Raw genomic sequence first — 22,891 nt, 5'->3', positions numbered from 1 at the left:
TTATGTGCTTTTTCTTGTACTTGCACTGTAAACTCTTTGATAGGGGTAGCTTGTAGCCATGTTGGTCTAAGGACATAGGCAGACAAGGTTCTTTGTGTAAATGTGGTATCTTTTGTTAGACTAACTAAATAGTTGGAAAAATTGTTCTTTGCAAGCTTCCAGGCACAAACACCCTTCTTCAGGCATAGGAAGAGTCTACTGCTGTTTTGTGCTCTTCTGGCTGGAATAGAAGCCAATATGCAAAATGCAGGTCTGTGAGAATGTAGTGGTTACCTGGGATTATCAGGTGGCAGGCAGGTTATAATGTGCCATAAATCCAATGTCTATATTTAGTTGATGATTTTTTGTATCCACTAGATTTATGAAATGAAGTTCGTAGGCTTATCTACAAAAGGTGTTTTGTAAATTCCCTTTGAGGATCAGAACTGAGATTTGAGAGACAGCAGTTGTCTTGTGAGAAGGGTGCACCCACTGGTAATTGGGTGTTTTTGTCTTTGAGAGATTTTCAGTGTGTGTTCATTCTGGTGCACAGTTGTTTGGTTTCTCCTACATATTTTCCATCAGGACATAAGGTACACTGGATGAGATATACTACATTTCTGGAGATGAAGGTATAAAATCTAGGAATGGTGATGGTTCTATTGTGGGGTGTAGTTATTGTGGGAGTGGTGGAGATGTGTTGGCAGGTTTTACATTTTTTGTCCCAGCATGTTCTGGATCCATTCTGTGTGTTTGGGGCCATAGGAAGTTGACTTCTGGTGATGATATTGGCAAAGTTCAGTGCTTGTTTGCAGGAGTAGGCAAAATGTGGCCCGGGGGCCAGATGTGGCCTGCCTGGCCATTCTATCCGGCCCACGGGGCCCCTAAAAAATTTAGAAAATTAATATTTATCTGCCCTGGGCTGCCTGTCATGTGGCCCTCAATGGCTTACCAAAACTCAGTAAGCGGCCCTCTGCCCAAAATAATTGCCCGCCCCTGGTTTAAAGGCTAGGATGGGTAGTTCTGGGAAGATCTCTAAGAATTGGGTCTTCTTCTAGTATGGGTTGCAGTTGTTTGAGGATTTTCCTCATAGGCTCCAGGGAAGGATGATATGTCATAACTAACGTTTTGCAATTCGTGGGGATTTTCTTTTTGTACTTCAGCAAATATTTAAGTGGTATCTGGGTGGCTCTTTCAAAAGTGCGATCTATCTCTCTGGAGGAGTGTCCTTGTTGAATGAAGGCCTTTTTGGGATTTATGAGGTGATGATCATGGGTGTTCCCCTCAGTGCAAAATTGGTGGTATTGGAGCTTTGGCCATACATTACAGCTTTCTTGGTGTGTTTAGGGTGATTGCTAGTTCCGTGCAGATACGTGTGTTGGTCTGTGGGTTTCTTGTATATAGTGGTTTGTATTTTAACCTTCTGGATATAGATCACAGTGTCTAAAAAGGAGATGTTGGTGCTGGAGTATTCAAGAGATAGTCTGATGGAGGGGTGATGACTATTGAATTTGTAATGAAAATCAATCAGAGATTGCAGGTTTTCAGTCCAAACGTTGAAGATGTCTTTTCTATATCTTAAGTATAGCATGGTTTGATGGTTCAGTTCTTGAGGACTTCTTCTTCCAAGTGGCTCATAAAAAGGTTGGCATATTGGTAGGGGCAGACTTTTTTGTTGTTTGCATAATATGTAACACAGAGTTGTGATTTCTGATGAGGTTCTCAAAAGAGCTTCCCTAATACAAATTCACAATGACAATGTCCTTAAAACAAATAAAAACACAGGTGAAAATGTTGTAGAAAACAGTTTTTGAGTAAGGGTGCTGCCTTCCATGCCAGGGGCCTAGATCCCTGGGAAGGAAAGTTTCCTATCATTGTGCCAGGCGGAGTGGCCCTATGATTGAAGCAAGGATAAACCAGCTCATTCAGAAAGCAGGGCTTTTGGTTGCCCTGCCTTAGGAGAGGCTTTGCTGAAGTGTAGGACAGTCCTGTCTAAAGCAGGGTTCCCTGCTCATTGTGGGAGAAGGCTGGAAGTCGATCCCTTGGGACATAAAAATGGGCAATTCTGGACTTTCTGGTCCAGAGAAGTGACCAGCTTGGTTCCCAGAAAGGAAGGAGACAGCAGTGCCAAGGAGCATACCCTGCTGGCACCTAGCCAGAGGGATCCTGCCCAGGCTCCTGAGTGGCATCATAGGTGACCTGGCTGGCAGCAGCTGGCGTTGAAAGGCATAAAACCATAGAATCATAGAAAGTGAGGGTTAGAAGGGACCTCTGGAGGTCACCTAGTCCAACCCCCTGCTTAAAGCAGGACCATCCCCAACTAGAACATCCCAACCAGATTCAGAAGAAAGAAAAGGCAGCAGTGAAATTGCCCAGCGTGTTGTTCATGTCACCTGCAGGTGCTTGGAAAGACACTGGCCACCAGAAGTGGTACTGAACCAAGTGTATGCAGACTTAGGTCTTAGCCACATTCCCCCCACCCCCCAGTTAATAACAGGCATGACAAATTTAAAAAATGATCAAGACAAGGCATGTTGCTGAGTTTACCTCATGGTAAAACTGAGGTGGCCTTGTCTTCACTTCAGGATAAGTAATGCACATTTGTTACTCTGAAGAACATATGTACATAAAAAAAAACCTGAAAGTGAAGGCACGTCCTCAGAAAGAGGTTTACTTTCCATTCAACCTTGGAAGATTATTTTCTCATAGCTTCCACCCACTCAGCATGGCGCTCTCATCCTCTGGTTGTCTTTGGCTAGGTTAAACTCTAAAGTTGATAAGCCTGCTATAGTCCTGGGAGGGAGAATAAAGGCTTTAGAGCTTATTTTTTTGAAAAAAACACTCATAGTAGAAACTCCTGCTTTTGAATCCAGGGGTCCCAAGTTCAATCCCTGCTGCTGGCAACCCACTCAGGTACTGCCTTCCAAGTGGTGGCTCACACAAGGATTTGGCTTAGGTTGGCTTCTGCACCTTAGGTCAAGCTTTCCCACTCACAGCTTTACCAATTTCAAAGAAAACTCTCTCTGTCTCTCTCTCTCTCTCTCTAAAAAGCATAACATTCGCAGAAACATCTAGCCTGCTCAGTCCTCTCACCAGGCAAAGCTTCATCGTTGATTGCAAGTCTGCAAGCAGATTTTCCAAGTCATACTATAAAGATATCATCGGAATTTAAATTTGATTTTTTTTTAAACATAAAATGCTGTATGGAAAAGCATAACCTAAATTCAAGACAAAACCACCACAGTCAAATTCAGAGTACCTGATACAGAATTTCTGCTGAACAGAAAATCCTGACACTGAACATAGTCATTTGAGCAGCTTTTAATAACCACCTGCTCTGCAGACATTTCAAACTGGTGCAAGACATTCAGACCATTTTCCTTCCTCCTTTAGCAAATACTGTGCGAGTGTGCACACTTAAATATTTAACTAGTTAACCAAAGACTGCGGTGCTGGTGTCATTGGGAAGGCTTTGGCTTCCATGACCACAGCCCATTCTTTGGCGAGGGAGGCAGCGAGCTTCTGGGAAGAGATGGCCTCCACCTCTCTCCACTGAGGAGGAGGCTCTTCTCAGCCAGACTGGCTGACCTGCTCCACCAGGCTTTAAACTAAGCCCGCTGGGGGGGCGAGGGGACTACCACCACTGCTGGCCCACTGAGCAGCCCTTGCAAAGCCAGCGGGCAAAGGCACTTAAGGGAGCCCACCCCTGCCCCAGCCCTGGTACAATCTGTGGGTGAGGTAATAGCCCCCAAGGGGACACTTGCCTGCCTGTACACAAATACCAGGAACTTGGGGAATAAGCAGGAGGAACTCGTCCTCCTGCTTAACACAAATAATTATGACGTCATAGGGATAACAGAGACCTGGTGGGACTCCACCCATGACTGGACCATGGGTATAGATGGCTATACCCTGTACAGAAGAGATTTAGTAGATAAAAGGGGTAGGGGTGTAGCTTTCTATGTTAAGGAAAGCTACACATCCCTGCAAGCTGATGTTGGCAATCAGGGTAGACGACTAGAGACCCTCTGGGTTAAAATCCATGGGGAACACGGCACAGGGGACACAATGGTGGGAGTGTACTACAGACCTCCCACCCAAAGTCAAGATCTTGACCAGGAATTCGCCCAGGAACTGTCTGAGGCCACATGCTCCAGGACTATGGTTGTCATGGGTGACTTCAATTACCCAGACATCTCGTAGGAGGATCACTCAGCAAAATCCGAGCGATCGCAAAGTTTTGTATCATGCATGGATTACCTCTACCTGACTCAAGAAATCTATGGGTCAACGAGAGGTAAAGCGCTGCTTCACCTGGTATTGGCAACTGGGAATGACCTAATCAGTGACCTAGTGATTGATGGGAAGCTGGGTGACAACAACCACAAGCTGATCACCTTCACCATCCACCGTAAAGCTGGCAAGTCAGTCAGCAACGCTGAAGTCCTCGACTTCAGGAAAGCTAACTTTGACAAGTTCAGGAGGCTTGTCAGTGAGGCCCTAAGAGACCATGACCCCAGGGGGAGGGGAGTTCAGGAAGAGTGGCTGCTCCTCAAGGAAGCGATCCTCAATGCACAAACTAAGTCTATTCCATCTCGGAGGAAAGGCAGCAAGAGGGCACAGCAGCCCCCCTGGCTCTCCAGGGACCTAGCAGACTTCCTGAAGCTAAAAAGAAACGCCTACAAAGGATGGAGGACAGGATTCACCTCCAAGGAGGAATATTCTGCACTGGTCCGGTCCTGCAGGGAGCAAACCAGGAAAGCCAAGGCTGCAACTGAACTCCAACTAGCTTCGAGTATCAAGGACAATAAGAAGTCCTTTTTCAGATAGGTGGGGAGCCGGAGGAAAAGCAAGGGCAACATTGGACCCCTGCTAAAACAGATGGGATATCTGACAACTGACGCCCAGAAAAAAGCCAGCCTATTAAATGGGTACTTTGCATCGGTCTTTCATCAGTCCCATGGGATGCCCATGCCCACTGCAGGACAGAGGGGTCTGGATGAGGGAGATACCCTGCCCTCTATCAATGCTGACCTTGTGAAGAAACACCTTGAGAGGCTGGACACCTTCAAGCCAGCTGGCTCTGACAATTCACACCCCAGGGTACTCAAGGAGCTGGCAAGCATCATAGCCCAGCCTCTGGCACAGATCTTTGAAAACTCCTGGTGCTCTGGTGAAGTGCCCAAAGACTGGAAGAAGGCCAATGTGGTGCCTATCTTCAAGAAAGGGAGGAGAGTGGATCCAGCTAACTATAGGCCCATCAGCCTGACTTCTATCCTGGGGAAGGTCTTAGAAAAGTTTATTAAAGAGGCCATACTTAATGGACTGGCTGAGGCCAACATCCTGAGGGATAGCCCGCATGGGTTTCTTGTGGATAGGTCTTGCTTGACCAATCTCATTTCCTTTTACAACCAGGTGACCTATCACCTGGACAAGGGAGAAAAGATTGATGTCATATATCTTGACTTCAAAAAAGCCTTCAATCTAGTATCCCACGATCACCTCATGGCAAAACTGGCCAACTGTGGCCTTGGGTCCACCATGATCCACTGGCTGGGAAATTGGCTCTGTGGTTGGACCCAGAGGGTAGTAATTGATGGAAGTCGATTGTCGTGGTGCCCTGTGACCAGTGGGGTCCCCCAAGGCTCTGTCCTTGGACTTATATTGTTCAACATCTTCATTAATGATGTGGACATTGGAGTCGGAGGCAGACTGGCCAAGTTCACCGGTGACACCAAACTTTGGGGCAAAGCATCCACACCTGAAGACAGGAGGGTGATCCAGGCTGACCTGGACAGGCTCAGCAAATGGGCGGACGAGAACCTGATGGTTTTTAACATTGAAAAATGCAAGGTTCTCCACTTTGGAGGAAAAACCTGCAGCATGCTTATAGGCTCGGCAGTGCTACAGATGAAAAGGACTTGGGGGTCGTCATTGACCACAAGATGAACATGAGCCTTCAATGCTATGCTGCGGCTAGTAAAGCGACCAAAACGCTGGCTTGCATCCATAGATGCTTCTCAAGCAAATCCCGGGACGTCATTCTCCCCTTGTACTCAGCCTTGGTGAGGCCGCACCTGGAGTATTGCATCCAGTTTTGGGCCCTACAATTCAAAAAGGATGTGGAGAAGCTTGAGAGAGTCCAGAGAAGAGCCACGCACATGATCAGAGGTCAGGAAAACAGACCTTACGATGACAGGCTGAGAGCTATGGGGCTCTTTAGCCTGGAAAAGCGCAGGCTCAGGGGTGATCTGATGGCCACCTATAAGTTTATCAGGAGTGACCACCAGTATCTGGGGGAGCGTTTGTTCACCAGAGCGCCCCAAGGGATGATGAGGTTGCACGGTTATAAGCTACTGCAAGACCATCTCAGGCTGGACATAAGGAAGAATTTCTTTACTGTCCGAGCCACCAAGGTCTGGAATAGCCTGCCATTGGAGGTGGTCCAAATACCTACATTGAACACCTTCAAGAGAAAATTGGATGCTTATCTTGCTGGGATCCTACGACCCCCAGCTGACTTCCTGCCCCTCGGGCAGGGGGCTGGATTCGATGATCTTCCGAAGTCCCTTCCAGCCCTAATGTCTATGAAATCTATTACATTTCTCATTAAGTAACACATCTTGTGTCAATTCTATTGCAAGGCAGGGCCTTTGTTCTTCACTGGCCCTGGCATGTCTTTCACTTTCAACTTTTCCCCTATCTCACAAGGCTTCCTGCTCTTAAGGATGTCATACAAGCATAAGGAGCACAAAGGGCTTGATAAAGCGAGCAGCCCCAGCCCACGCAGGCTGTCCCAGCTCAGGGCTGGGGTGCAGAGAAAGCCCCAACAGCAGCTGTGGGCAGGGCCACCCAGACCGCACCACCAGGGCACGGCCCATGCACTGCGCCCAGCACAATGGGGCCAGGTGCTGTTGGGCCTGAGGCCTCTGGCTCAGGCATGGTTCCCTACTGCCCACTGTACACAGTTGCACTGAGCTCTGTAATGGCATCTCAGAAGGACGCAGCATGGGCTCTGGAGCTGGAGCTGCAGGTTATTGGCTTCAATGGTCTAGGCTAGGGGAGGGCAAGGTGAGGTGGCTGGAAGCACTGCTGGCTGGGAGCCAGGCTCTGAGTGCCCTGTTCAGCTGCACTAGGGGAGCTCGCCCCAGGCCAGTGCTCCCTGATCCAGCCCTTCCCATCTCCCAGTTGGTGGGTCTGTAGAGACACTGCAAGCCTGGTCTCCTGCTCCCTCTCCCTCCCCCTGTGCATCTCAGAGGTAGAGGTTCATGAGGGTGCATCTCTCCCCTGCCTCCTAGCTGCTGGGGCAGGCAGCCCTGCTGCTGCCTTGCTCGAATCCCTTTCCCCCTGCCCTGGCCTGCTCGGACGCACCAGGCTCCCTTCCTTGGGAATTTTTTGGCTGCATCCCTACAGTCCAGTCAGTCCAATGCTGCTTTCAGTTCCCTGCAGTCAGAGCCACGGCGCCTCTGGGGTCAGGGGCTGCAGGCAGGTGTTTGTTGAAGAGTCTACAGAGTTGTTAAGCAGGCTCTCCACGACCCTGTCTTGCTCTGCACCCCCCTGGCGTTTGGGCTGTCCGTGGCCCTGTCTCACTCCGTGCACCGCAGCCCCGCAAAGTGCTGCACCCTCTCTGGCGCTGGGGTCCCCACGCTGCCGTGGGTCCCCTATGAGGCCTCCTCCTTCCCCTAATAGCCTCACCCAAACCACTGGTGCTCCTTCCCCCTTGGCTGTGGGCGGAGAACTGCCCTCCCTGGGCCCGGTCCTGGGGTTTATATGGGCCCAGGGCCGTGTTCCTTTCGGTCAGCTGACCGTGTGCAGGTGCAGGCTAATTTACCTTCTGGCTTGTTGCCCTGGTAACCTGCACCTGGGCTTCTGTCTCTCTCTCTCTTTGGGCTTTTCCCCCAGGCAGTTTTCACCCTTGTAGGAGCAGGGCACTTTTGTGCCCTGTGACAGTGGGTAACAATTTAAAAACACGGCAGCTCTTACAAACTGGCCCACAGACAACCCACTTCTGGCCCACAGACAGCAAATCTGGCCTGCAGACTGGCTCTGAGGCACTCATCTGGCTCGCAGGGCCAAAAGGCTGAGCACTACTGGTTTAAACAATAGCCAAAGTTTTTGTTTTGTGGGAAAACAAATGCAAAGGCAGGAAAGCTATTGCAGGAGACTAGGGTTCATTTTGAATGCATGCTTAGATCCGTTTCTGATTGTCTATGTGATTTTTAAATAAGTCACTTATTTTTAAATGTGCTTGTGGCTTTGGAGCTCAAGTCTCACTTTCAGAAGTGACCTGGGCATTTAATAATAATGTTTACACTCCTACATGACTGAGTCATTCTTAAAAATGGGACTTTGACTCCGAAGTCCCTTAAGGCAAGGCAACCAGATCTTAAAGGCAAGTCACCCCTTGCAAGCTGGACAGCTGTATGGACCATCCATCCCCTGCTGCACCCCAGTTTCTGCTTTTGGCAGAAGGGTGATCTCTTGCCCTCCTTCCTGCAAGATCTGGTGAGAGACAATTTAGAGTGGCTAATTCAGTGAGGAGAGCCTGCAGCTTGTGGGAGAGAAAGCAGCTTTCTGCATGGAGCTGGAGTTGAAACTACATGGAGCTGGAGCTGCATGGAGCCCTCCACAGGAGCTGGCAGCAAGCAGATTAACTGGCTGCTCATGATGTAACCTGGGTACACCCAATGGTGTACCCTATTCTCAATTGGATAGGACAAGTAGGCAGGAGGGGGTGCTGTGAGAGGGATGCCAGAATTTCGAGCAGATCCCTCTTTCCCCTATAGAATTAGCCCAAGCCCAAAGTTCTTAACTATATACAATTTATTGAGTTATATAAAACTCTTTAAGATAGATATAATTCTAGATATAGATACAAATATACAGATAAAGGTCTGTTAGCTGGAGGAAGTCGGCCCTAGGGATGGCATTCAGGTAAGTACCCATGCCTCAGGCCCAGAAGAGGGGGGATCCCAGGACAGTCAATCCAGCAATTATACCACAAGTGGGTTAGCTAATAAAGCATCCTTACAAAGCCCATTATATAGAATTAATACATCCAACTATTTATAACACCAACAATAACAATAGATACCAAATAGGAAACATAACTCTACCAGATATTAGACGCACCCTATCTGGGTTCCAACCACTTGGTCCCTCAGATGGAATAGGGTCTTCTCCCCCTAGGCCCACTGCCTCCAGGGTCCCTTGCCCAGGTGCACCTCCCCTGCAGGACCTGGGTTCCCAGTAACTCACGGTCCTTCGTCTGGGGGCTGTCAATCTGGCTTCTGGATCCCCACGCTGTCTCAGGGCTCTTGGAGCCACTGGCCTCGAGTTGAGGGCTCTTCCCTCTGGGCCCTGTGGCCCGCATTGGGCACCCAGGGAGCTCCGATGGGAGCTGAGCCCTCACTTACTCTGTGTCCCCAGCCTCATGCCAGGGGTCTTTCCCCTTCCCAGGCCCTGCTCTGGGCACCAGGGCTCTTTTAGTTTAATGCTGAGCCACACTGGGGCTCTGGTTATCCAGCCTAGAGCTGGGGCTAACTTGAGCAGCCTTGAGCTGCTCCCAGGGCTGATTCCCCATGCGCTGACCTGCGCACTGTGTGGGGCCTGAGCAGCCTTGAGCTGCTCCTGGAGCTGGCTCTCCGTGAGCCAATCCATGCACCATCGAGGCTCAGGCAAGGTCCAGATAATGGTCATCTCTAGAGCTCCTCACCATCCTTCACTGCATCTGAGTACGCTGGGCTTTTATTTACACCGGAGACCCCGCCCCTGAAGTCTGCTGGACCTGCAAACAGCAGTCTTCAATCAGGTCCAGGGGCTCCTCAGCCCTGCCTCCAAGCAGGGGTGGGATAAGCCCCTCCCAGCTGTTACCTGATTGGTGGAAATGTTCCACCAATCTGAAGTATCCTTCTCCAGGCTGGGCTTGTGGGGCAAAAGCAGCGAGCCCACCACAATGAGATGCAGAATGGAGAACTTGGCTGGGATCTGACTGCTAGGATGCAACAAGGGATCAATACACTGTTCATAAAACATGGACTGGATTCCTGGTTGCATTTGGCCTGCAGCCTGTAGGTTGCTTACTCCTGAATTCAGGAATTTTGAAATCCCACTAGGCACTTATTTGCATCTTCAGATGTCTAATACTTTGAAAATCTCACCTTTGTGCCTCACTTTTGCCTATTCACAGGGTTTGCTGTGAAGTTTAATGCATTTACTCTTTGAAAAAGGCAAGGAAGAGACTGTAGCACTATCTTCTTTTAGTACTTGTTGGCCCTGTCATTACATTGACTTTAAAATGAAACACATTCATTAAAGTGACAAATCTGGTGTCTCTGAATGGGGCTAATCTGAACAGTATGTAAACCTCTGGAGCCCTGGGCTGGAAGGAAGGCTGCTTTTATGTTCTTTAGACTGGCATCGTTGAATCATGGTGCTTAGCTACAAAAGCAACAAAGTACATTCTGAATACTACTCTTGTTCTGACCCCTTGTTCTTTGGATCTCAGGCAGATATGATTTTGTGGGACTACAAAAAGAAAGAGTTGCTTGCCCGGCTGTCACCTCACAAGGGAAAAGTAGAAAAACTGGCCTTCTCTCCAAATGACCTTTATTTGGTGTCACTGGGAGGCCAGGATGATGGCAAGTAAGAAGCTTTAAATATGGACTCTCCCTCCTTCCTGATTTGACTGGCTTTGTAAGCTGTGGGCCAGGTGAGAGAGAGACAGCTTCCACACTCGAAGATGAAACAAGCTGTTGGACTCCAATGCTTTGCCCCCCCCCCCCGTCCTGTTGTGAGTCTTGTTTCTAGTAAACACCAAAAAGCAGGAGGAGACTAAGCTGGTGTCATTTATACCTTCTCCCAGCTTACACAGCATACACCATATTTTCTCACATATGCATGCCCTGGATTATATACACCATATTTTTCAAAGTCAGAATAAATACAAAAAGATTTGTCCTTGTTTTAAGTAACTAAGTAGGTAATGAATTAAACCTGCCCATTGTTCTGCTGCCTGTGGATCTGTATAGATTTTGCTTTTGGTTTCACCCTTAAATGGCAGAACCTGCTCTTACCATATTTCTCACATATACTGTCCACTTCAATTTCCAGCAGCTGGATCGTGGGAAAAGGGGTTGTGGTCTATGCAATAAGATATGGTATTTCACAGTAAATTAGGCCTGAAAGCCTGACATATCACTGCTCTCTGCACAGCCCTTGCTTGCCCCCTGCTGCAGCTGGCCATGTTCATCCGTGTCCAGGCACCCCAAACTCTGCAGCTGGCCACACCCCACTAGCCCCATCCCCAATGTCCAGTACCCTGCCGGAGTACTGGCAGGCTGGGTGGAACTGTTCCATTTGGGCCATATGGTGGACACCCTTGGGGTACTGTCTTTATGGTGAGGACAGGATTAGACCCATCAAATCAATTTCTACTGATAACAGAAGACATAATTTGAATCATGGTCATTAGATGCTGAGAGACGAATGCCCATTAAATCATTAATCATTAAACTACTTTATGAAGAAGGGGCATGAATTGTAAGTACACATATCTCTGTAGATAAGACAACATGGCTGAAAATTTCCCTTGGTTAAAATATCTATAAAGTGACCACAACCCTTTATTCATCTAAGCTGGGAAGATGGTCAGACTCATTTTGATCTATGATGTTTCCAAGCCACTCAAGTTGACACCAAATCTCCTCCTCTGTTTTTTGCAGTGTGGTTGTATGGAGCATAGCTAAGAGAGATGCCATCTGTGGCAGTCCTGCTTCAGCCCAAAGTGTTGGAAATGCTGCTGTCCTGGCTTTTTCCAGATGCAGAGATGAGATGTTTGTTAGTGCTAGAAAGTAAGGCTTTGTCTACACAAGGAGAAAGAAGTGCTTCTGAGGGACAAAAGTTCACAAACATATTTCCCTTTACAAAAGCTATTTAGGTGGTAAGAAACTTAAGAAACAGAGTGTTAATGTTTTTCCTATTGCTTTGTAGGGGCCTTTGACTATCTCAGCTTGTCCCCAGGAGGCATTTCTGCTTGTTCTACACATAGGCGTAAGCTTTTAAAGCAGTATATGCAAGAAGCAGTGTGCAACTTTTGTGATTGTTGGCAGCAGTTTGTACTCATTCCCCATATGTTCTTCCTAGTGCTTACATGAGAAAAGCAGTCAGCAAATGACTCTGAACAACAGCTTATTAATATAAAAATAGTAACACCTTGCAGGTCATCAGTTTATTTCTTACCTATACCAGCAGCATCCTCTAGCCACTGGCTTGCAACAGTGTGAGAGAGCCCTTCAGTGCAAAACTATCATTGCAGCAGGATGAATGCATTATTATTTGTATCTGGCCTGGTTTTCAAAGATGCTGAAATCCTGTAGCACCCATTAAAATAAGTGGGATTTTTGGGTGCTCTTTAAAATCATGGCCATGACACCCAGAATTGCTAGATGTTTTACACAACATATTAAAAGGAGACAAAAGCATATTGAGAGTAAGACCTGTGGCCCAAATGTTCTTGCTTGTCAGTCCATCCATGTATCTTGTTGGTTCTGGTAGGTTTTTTTTTCCCATTAGAAATTGGAACTGAATTTTTTGAATGATTGCTAAATGGGTCATGATGATAGTTACTTCTATGTTGGGACTACAAGCGGTGACATCCTGAAACTGAATACAAAAAGCAAACTTATGAGCGACTATGGACCTATGAAGGACAAGTTCAGCCTGGTGAGTGGCAACTATGGGGTTTTGTTTTAACTTTTATTAACTCCAACAGATTCTCATGCAATTTATTCCCCTGCCCCTTCACTTCTTGTTAGCAAGCGGAAGCGGTACATTATTCTTTCCTCTAGGAGAGCCTCCACGGAACTGACTCAGAAAACTAATCCCAGCTCTGTGCTCTTGGTTCCTTAAGAAGTGTATAGTTAGCACTGAGTTCAAAGACCTGGTTCAGACTCTGTTCTTTCTCAGTATATTCCCAGAGATGGGTTTTGCCCACAGCTCTTGTGCTATCACAGAGTCTCTCTTATCAAATTCAATATAAGATTATACAGGGAGACCAGGGTAAAAACAAATGCAAACACTCCTGATTTTGACCATGCAGAATTAAAGCCCCAAGGGGATCCCTTTTCACAAACAAAAAGGAACCTCCTCATGCAGATATTTCCTCCTCTCTGTTTAGCTCACTTGTTGCTTACTTTACCTGACGTGTATAGTTATACTGAATAGAACCTAAAAAGTAGGGAAAACAAACTGGAAGACAACAGTTGTGGAACTGGCTGAATATTGGGCAGTGTTTGGCTATTTGAATTTCTCCAAGTGACATTCAGTGGCATTGGGTAGTTGATGTACCTCTCCTGGCAGCCACCACTCCACCTCTCTTGCTGGCTTGAAATTTCTCTTTCCCCTTCTCTGCTACACAGTTGGGAAAAGAGGAAAATTACCCTCCCTTAGGCATGGTGCCTATCACTTCCCCTCTGCCCAATCAGGGAGGAGGAGAGCTGTTATTTCTTGAGACAACAGAATGCACTCTTTACTTGTCCAGTTTCTAGTAACCTCCAAGGCCTCTGGGAGTGGAGAAATAAAGCCATCCTTGTCCACCCCAGAAACTAGCTCCAAATCAGTATGTATTGGAAGGAGAGTATAGGGCAAGGGGAAGAAGTATTATAGGTATTTCTACCAAAGGATTCTCAAGGGCTGACATGGATCTTTGCCACTTTCTGCTGTTGCCATGGGAGGGACACAATCCTGTTGGAGGAATGGAGGGGGGGGGGGATGATGTTCTAGGTGCAACCTGTTACATTACATATTATTAAAGTTGCTATTTGTTCCCCATTGTAAGACCCTGTTTTGGGGGGGGTCTTATAATTTTGCCAGATTCCAGCTAATCAGGTTGAAATCCTCCATGCCAGATGTCTTCTTCAGGCTGAATATTTTTAGGAAACTTCAACCCAAACTGTACAGCTGCTTCAGAACAAAGCTAAGGGAAAGTGTGTTATTAGAGCTCATTTTAAGGTTAGGGGGTTACAGCTTTAAACTAAGGAGGGTTAGAGCTTTAAACTAAGATTGCCACAGGACAGGTGGACAACCATCAGTGCAAGCCCAGGAAGTGACAAGCACATAATCAGCAGGTCAGGTAACACCAGGGAACTTACTCCGACCTCAGCCCAAAGATGGGACTCTAAGTGCACAAAGAAACCTAGGGCTTCCAATGGCAGGCTTAGCTGTCTGTACACAAATGCCAGGAGCATGGGGAACAAACAGGAGGAACTGGCCCTTCTGCTAAGCAATAACAAATATGATTTCATAGGGATAACAGAGACCTGGTGGGACTTCACCTATAAGTGGACCACAGGTATAGATGGCTATACCTTGTACAGGAGGGACTGTGTTGGGAGGAAGGGTGGGGGTGTAGCTCTCTATGTCAAGAAGCAGTACACTTCCCTACAAGCAGACATTGGCACCCAAGGAGGGCACCTTGAAATCCTCTGGGTTCAAATACAGGGAGAATGTGGTGAAGCGGATAACTGTAGGGGTCTATTACAGACCTCCTACCCAGGAGGAAGCATTTGACCATGAATTCTCTAGGGAATTAGCAGAGGCTGCATGCTCTCAGTGCATGGTCGTCATGGGCGATTTCAGCCACCCTGACATCTCATGGGAAGAGCATTCAGCCAAACCTGATCGGTCGCATAGCTTCCTCACTTGCACTGATGAGCTCCATTTGATTCAAGAAGTCTATGGGCTAACAAAGGGTAAAGGTGCTGCTGGATCTGGTTCTGGTCAACCATGACATTGTATAGTTCTGGATTACAACCAAGATCAAAACTGGATCTTGTATGAGATCCTCATACAAGAAAGCAAAGGACCAGAAGTCATTCCATCTGTCCAGATTATGGGAAACTAGACAAGTGGACATCTCTGAAACAGCTAATAATGGCATCATCTCTGGGGTAGACTTGGCTTCTGATCATGAAGAGATGATGAAATACAGACTTTTTTACTACACATTTATGTTGTTTCCATTTACTGTTTTAAAGACTTAAGAAATTGCATCCAAAAAAATCCATACTGAAAGACCATTAAGGACGCAAAGTCACACACAATATCAAAAAAATGCCCGAATCAATGGTGCCTATACAGTGTGACAGGTACACAATCTGGGCCAACCTAAACGTGGCCCACACACCTGTTCCTGGGGACAACTGCCTGCCTACTTGCCTGCCATGCCTTGTTGTTAATTGATTAATTGGTGTTAATTAGCAGGAGGTTGCCCTTGTACTGCCCCGCTGCCAGGGGGTGCTATCTGCGGCTCCGTTTCCTCCCCTGCACTGCAGTGCACACCTCGCCGATGGAATAGATGTTACGTCTCATTCTAATTATGATCTGGTCCCTTTTTTGTCCTCTCTGAGCCTCCTCAGTTACGCTGGCCCCTCTCTGGGGCTCCCCAGTAATGCCCCCTCCTCTGGGGCTTCTCGGTAACTGCCCCTTCTCTGGGGCTCCCCGGTAGTGCCACCCCCTCTCCGGGGCTCACCACACCTGCACTGGGGCATCTCAGTAACTGCCCCCTTCTCTGAGGCTTTTGCCCCCTCTCAGGGCGCTCCTCAATACCGCTGCCCCGCTCTCAGGGCCTTCTCTGTCAAGCCACCCTCTCTGGGGCTCACCATGCCCGCACTGGGGCTTGTCAGTAATGCCCCCTCTCTGGGGATTCTCTACTGCCCTTCTCTAGGGCTGGGGTCTGTGCACCCCGAACGCTGCACCCTCACTGGCACTGGGGTCCTCACATTCCTCTGTGAGTTCCCCATGAGGCCTCCTCCAACCCCTAATAGTCTCTCCCAAGCCACCGGTCACAAACAACAACATAAACGCAAGCCCTTCAGCTATAACAAACAGAAGCCACCCAGCCCTAACAACATTCAGTCCTACCAGTGACACTTTAACTCTCAGCAATGTTGGATGCAGCTCCTGTATCAGGTTTCCCCTCTCTCCCAGGAAAGAGAGCTCCTTCCCCTTCAGCAGAAAGCAGGGAACTGCCTCTGGCCCCAGCCCCTAGGGTTTATAAGGGAGCCAGGCCCTGCCCCTTCTGGTCAGCTGACCTTCCCTGGTTGCCCCAGCAACCCACAGCTGGGCTCCTTATTTCCTGCTAGGGCTTCCTCCCTAGCAGTTTTCCCCTCTTTGGGAGCAGGGCACCTCAGTGCTCTGTGACACAGCCATAACTGGGCCCCCCTCATCTGTAGGCATCATGAAACATCCTTTAGTTACATGATCATATACTGTTTTTTCCCCACAAGACCCCTGCCCCACTGAAGGCACTCACTTTATGAGCAGCTATTCAATATTGTTTTATTTTCAGTGTCCATGGTAGGGGCCTAGGCCTTACTCTCTGCACACTCTTCAAAGTGCTCTCTGGAAAGAGAATCATTAAGTTATTTTACAACTGTTCTATTGTATTCATCATGATAGTACATGTATCTTCACAAAACTCCTGTGAGGTGAGAGAGATTAGTATCATGTTCCAGATGGGGAAAAAAACTAAAAAAATTAAGACCAAAGCATCCCTTACTTTGGGTGCCCATTTTGAGACGCAAGGTACCTACTTTTTCAGGATTTTAGTATGATGTAGAACTCTTTATATGAAAACATAGCTTCCATTACCTTCAGCAGTGTCTGATGCTACCCAGCACTTATGCAAATCAGACCCTCGGGTTTTTTAGATGGACACACACACAGTAAGAATCACGTTAGTGATAACCCACGAGACGTTTGGTTTAAGTGATTTGCTTGGTATACAGTTCTACACGATAACATTTAATTATCTTAGCAACGTGACTGTCCTTTCTTTTCCTGTAATGCCCTGCCTCATTCAATACATACCATCCAGTGACAGCTGCACATGAAGCAGGGGCTCTACAGACAGCAGCTTCCTTTACTACCTACCCCGAGTGCTCCCTGGAGTTCCCATCTGTGCATGGATTGAAGCCCGACTCCTGTAGCAAAGTAGTACATAGTCATGCAATTAGAGACTGTATCATAATGTGTATGCATGCTGGGGGCAGGGGGCTTAAAGTTAAGAGGCCGTGATAATCCTATTACTTGTTAACTTTTGAGTGCTTGACTTCGCAATCTTACTGATGTTCTTTAAACGTTAGTTTTTGTGTGCAATTAGGATTCAACCACCTCATGATTCTGAAACACAGATGTCCTCTGAATAAGGAGTAGTTTTCCATTCTTTGTGAACAAGTCTTCAGGGAAAACTTGTTACGATAAACAATTATCACTGGCTAGGATGCTTGCTCTTGGATTCTCTTTATTCCTAGCTATAAAAGGCTTTTTGTTAATTCTCAGCTAATGCCCAGAGGTGAGTGGGCTTTCTAAGGAATTCAGACTCTTCATTGAAAAGGTTTCTTGATGAAAATCAGATGTATTTTGCTGTTGTGTTAGAAGCACTGAAAATGAGTCAGCAGCAAGGAAAACTACCTACCTGAAAGCCTTTTCTGCACTGCTGTGATGTATGCCCTTGTGAAACTCCCCAAAAGATGTAAACCTTGTGTTCTGAGAGAATGAGGAGCTAGAAAAGACTATAACAAAAATGTAACAATAAAACTGCTAGAGAGAGCCACTTGAGACATACTTTTCCAAACTGCCTCAGTTGCAACTGTAGAATGTGTGATTAGGCATACAGCAAGTCCAAATACACACATGAGTATGGTACATAGAAAGCTCCAAGCATCACTGATGCATACACATATTTTGTGAGAACTTGGGTGCCAAGTTGCGTCTTGTCTACACTGGAAGAGAATCTGATTCATACTAAGTTCCACTGCTGCTTATTAAAATAACAGGCATTCACACAACACTGTTCTCAGTAACATCTTAAATGGCAAGATAATACGTGTTTTATACCCCTGCTTGAAACTAGAGCAAATTCACTGAATATTAAATTAATGTATAATTGTAGGTATGTGCATCTCAACTGCCTCTGATTTTGGTTATTCTCCTGCCACAGTCCCACACTGCTTTGCATCCTTCCAGAACTGACTTGTCTGTTTGCCTGTGTCCTCTTCTTTTCTGGGCTAATTGTAAGTAGATATTATCTCCCTGTTTAAATGCTAGCAAGCAGCTAATGTGTCTTCATTTATCATTGCACACTCTTGGAATCAGCATCTAGCTATCTCTATTGCTCTCTAGAGTGGTACCATGCCTCACCATCACCAGTCTGCAGCCATGCCATTTCCTTACATTGTGGGAAGCAGTGAGGATTTAGGAAGCCCCTGGGACATTTTACATAAAAGATATTTTGAGGCCATCACTATGAGGATGGCTGATCAGGGTCCCAATCATGACATTGTATAATTCTGGATTACAACTAAGATCAGAATTGGATCTTGTATGAGATCCTCATACAAGAAAGCAAAGGACCAAAAGTCATTCCACCTATCCAGATTATGAGAAGCTAGACAGGTGGACATCTCTGAAACAGCTAATAATGGCATCATCTGGGACAGAGTTGGCTTCTGATCATGAAGAGATGATGAAAGCCAGACTTTTTTACTACCCAAAGATTTAATGGGTGCTAGAGACCCCAGAATATCATGGACTATGCATTAGGCCTTCCAGCCCTGTGAAGAACTCCAGTGGTTAACATTTAGCTCTTGACTCATAATAAAGACAAGTTTGCACCTCATTGGTTGTGACCTAGTAAAGCAAGGGGGGTAGATTCAAAGGAGAAAACATGAGCGCAGAAATGCGTGAAGTGAATTTCAACTCATTGTTTCATAGTAAAGTCTGGGACATATGAAGTGTTTTGTGGGAATTTTTTAAAATAGAAAGTATTACTATATTTCTTCAGTACACATCTGTGCTTACTACTCCAGAAAAATAACACCTGAGGAATGGTACCTGGTACCAGGAGCTTCTAGGCAGCCTTCGTGGAAAGGCACCACCGCTTGGAGGGAGCTTGCCACCCCTTAGAGGTTCTGACTGATATCAGGAACCTGGACTACCTCTGGTCAGCAAAAAGACTGAACCGATGACACACTTGCTGGTCCTCGTTTTCCTACAGGTTTAGTTTTACAATTACCTGTAGGCCAAGAGTCTGCAATAGCAAGGCAGATATCATCGTGTGGAAGAACGAGTATTGAGACACCACAGAACCCATCAATAATCCTGGGGCCCAAGAATTTCACAAATGGGTTTAGAGAGGGACTTGATGGAAACCTTCAGCTCTTCCCTTAGCTGAGATCCCCTGTTTACTAGTCACCCTCATATTAAGAACCCCTGATCCAAGAGTAAGACAAGAATTCAGGTTAAAGGGGGTAGTATCTTCCATCACCTCTGGCTGGGCCTATCACTGGGTATGCTTGTATGTCCCTAGAGGGCAACCCCAGTTAAAGGTGCTTATATTTAGCCATAACTCCCCAGCGTCAGGGCACCTGAACCACATCAAGACTAGCCTGAAATTTCTGGTGGCCAAAGATGCAGGTAGACATCAAGACCTATATCACCTCCTGCAAGACCTGTTCCTGCACCAAAATCCAGAGGCCAAGCTGTTTGGTTTCCTTCAGCCTCTACCCACTCCTCCCATGGTCTCCCTTGATTTTGTCACTGACCTCCTTGAGTCCTAGGACCACATGATAATCCTCATGATAGACTTCTTCAGCAAGATGGTGTACTTCATCCCCTGCCATGGAGTGCTCACAAACTGAAACAGCTCAGTTCACGCAGAACATATTCTAGCTCACAGGGATGCCTGCTAGTAGTGAATCAGGCTGCTGGCTATGAACAGTGCCCCTTGCACAAAAATGCAAGACACTGGATGGGGCAAGATGGGGTTATGGTAACAAGCCTGCCACAAAGAAAAATCAGACTCCGCTAATGGCTTGCAACCCATTAGGTATAAGAGAGTGGAGTGTTTGCGGTAGCCAATACCAGACCCAGGCCATGAGATAATAAAAGTCTTGATAACAGTCCTCAACCTGCTACCACACCACAGCAATAAATAAATAAATAAATAAATAAATAAATAAGTGACAGTTAAAAGTTGCAGGCAAAAGACCTGACACTCATTACATGTATATAACAAGACTCAGAGAGCAAGCCAGAAAGCCAAATGGGCTGGGGAGAAACCTCCAAACTACATATGTATCTCAATTGAGCCAAGTGTCACTAAAGAAAACAAAAGGACTAAAATATCCACTTCAAAGCAAAATCTGTAAGAGACAAGAAAAGCCAAGGTGCAGTGAAAACATGACTGTAAATATATCCTGATTAACACATGTCCCCCTTTGATTAAGATCTATTTCCAAAGCAAACATCCAGGACCTGTCTAAAGTTTTATGCTATATGACTGCATCTAACACTTCACACCTATTCTGATCCTCACTGCCTCACATTTGCATTTATTAATTAAGGCATATTTCTCAAAATAGGCAGTCAATTTCTAAATGTTTATTATGCTAAACCAGGGTATTTTCCCAAAACTCACACCTATTGTATCCAATGGTTTCTGAGCTTCACTATCTCCATAAGCCATCTGATGCAGCTCTTTATTAGGCTCCATTGTTAAAGTAACTATTGAAAAATAGTATTCTGTGATTAACTTCCTAAAGGTATCTCATTCAGTCAATACCTATCCTATTTGATTCCAAACTGATCAAAAGCTTGCAAACTTCACAAACACACAAACAGGATACAACTCTAATATGTTAATTCTGTCCTTGCCTGCTTTGTCTGGACTTTGATTAACCAACTCTCAGGAAGGAATGCTTTGAAGCTATACAATTCAAACAGTAGAAAAAGCACGACAGAACTGCCAGCAAGAGGTGTGCAGTCCAGGAAAGATCAAGAAACCATCCTGCACCACCCAGTGCACAAGTGAAGGACTCATGCTCTGTAAAGCTGTACAAGAACTGCTTCCTGCCTGCACTGGGTAAAGATCTCTGTGCAGCTAAGCTAATACAAGGACTGTACTAGCACATTTATTGAATATTAAAGAAGAGTCTTTTCCTTTTCTGTTACTTAGTTTTAGAGTTTGTTGGTAGTTGTTAAAGCAAGCCTTTATGCTATTCATCAACTAAGTGTTGTGTCAGTTTTTAAAGCACTAGGTATAAGAAATTCAGTTTCTAAGTGCAATACAGGCTGTGGACCTCAGTTCATGTCAAACTTTTAGCAATAGTTTCTCCAGCTTTTAGGGGTGAAGCTGCATCTCTAGTTAGCCTGCCATCCACCAAAGGTCAGGTTGAGTGTTGGAGCAACACCTACATTGCTTCTTAGATTTCCATTAAATGGACTGGTTTGCCCTCTTACCCCTGGCCAAATTCACCTACAACTTGGGTGGAGGTGAGGCCCAGCACAGCCCCTTCTATGGTAACTTTGGGTTCCATCACCCAATCCTTCTTAATGTTTCTTCAACTTTCACTGTTTCCAAACTAATAACCCACTTACAACATATCCATAAATACCTGAAAGGTCCCCTCAGGCAGGCCTACAAGCATTATGCAGACCAGCCTGCTCTGAGGCACCCATGTTCATGGCACGAGACAAGGTATTGCTGTTTATCCAACCTCTTGAAACCATCCTCCCTGCTGCCAACCTGGACCACTAATGCCTAGGGTCATATCTCCATCATAAACACTTGCGTATGTAGTTTTGTTAATAGGTTAGACAATGGATTTGAACAAGATGGTTTGGATAAGTCTGATTGCCTCAGGCAGGATCTTGGACCAGATAACCTCTGAAGGTCCTTTCCAATGCTACTTTTCTGTTATTTCTATAATCTGATTGCAATCCTGAGCCTTCCACTTGTAGCTACAAACCAACATGTGGGTCCACCCCGTCTTTCATGTCTTCCTGTTAAAACTGTATTCAGAGAGCTTATTTCTTAGTCAAGGGGCATGAGGAATTTGTGGAAAGGAAGTCCTCAACAAACTGGAAGATACAGGGGGAAACTCCAATACCTAAATGGCCTGGGAAGGTTAGGGACTAGCAGACCACTCCTGGGAACATATGGAAAAACATGCACATCCCTGATTTGGTCTTTTCTGTATAGGCCTGGAAAAAACTTCAAAGGTCCAATGGTGCCCAGAGGTCATTCTAGACAAGCGGTATAACAGGATCCGGCCCTTAGGGGCAGCCGTGATAGCCCCTGGCAACCACACAACTCCTGCCCCCCACACTAACCATCTTCATTCTTCCTCACCTGCCACACTTTGATGCAGTTATTTCTAGTGGGAAAGGTAGGTTGCCCCAGGGTCCCAGAGTAAGTGCAGTCCAACTCCCCCTTGCCCCTTGGACATGCAGCTGTAGCCTTCCTGTCCCCATTAGAGCCTCAAGCACCAGTTGCCTTATGGGCTATTCATGGCTTCCATCCAATCCTGTGGCCACACCCATGCCTCACAGATGTTACACAAGATCTATGCACCAGCATGTGCAGGCTTCAGCCCTCCTGGCTTTAGCTTGCTGTGGACTGCTAGCCGAGGCCCACTTCCTCTGGGCCTCTCAACCTTTAGCTTTCCCCCATCTCGCTGCAGGAGCTCAGGCCCTTAGTCTGCCCCCACTCCCTGCCAGGGGTCAAACCCTTGGCCCTCTCAGCTTCGGCCAACTCTTGATAGGACTCAGAACTTGGAGTGCCTCCCAGGAACCACTGTGTAGCTTCCTGTCCTCCCCTCCACCCCCTATACTGTCATCTGGTTAAACTAAAACAAATAGTGCCAGCCAAATATTTTAAATAAAACACTCAAAGCTCCCTCTAGGTTACCAGGCCACTGCAGAAGCCTTTTCCTCACTTCCTGGCCCCTCCAAGCCCCTGGGGGTACCTGCTCTGGCCCACAGCTTCTACCCTGTGCCTGTCTGTGCCGGCAAGAGCTCTCCTCCATGTAGAGATCAGGGCTGCATTGCCCCTCTGCTTCAGGGACCCAGG

At 46.6% G+C, this 22,891-nt stretch overlaps 1 pseudogene; it reads left to right on the top strand.

Moving 5' to 3' along the window:
- The first annotated feature begins 10,408 nt into the window (after positions 1 to 10,408).
- LOC132252191 (cilia- and flagella-associated protein 52-like) overlaps positions 10,409 to 22,891 on the top strand; it is a 35,971-nt pseudogene continuing 23,488 nt past the window's right edge.

This window comes from Alligator mississippiensis, chromosome 8, assembly GCF_030867095.1.
Source record: "Alligator mississippiensis isolate rAllMis1 chromosome 8, rAllMis1, whole genome shotgun sequence".
Classification (NCBI taxonomy): Eukaryota; Metazoa; Chordata; order Crocodylia; family Alligatoridae; genus Alligator; species Alligator mississippiensis.
Note: the sequence above shows the minus strand (reverse complement) of the source record. Positions and strands in the feature narration are given on the sequence as shown.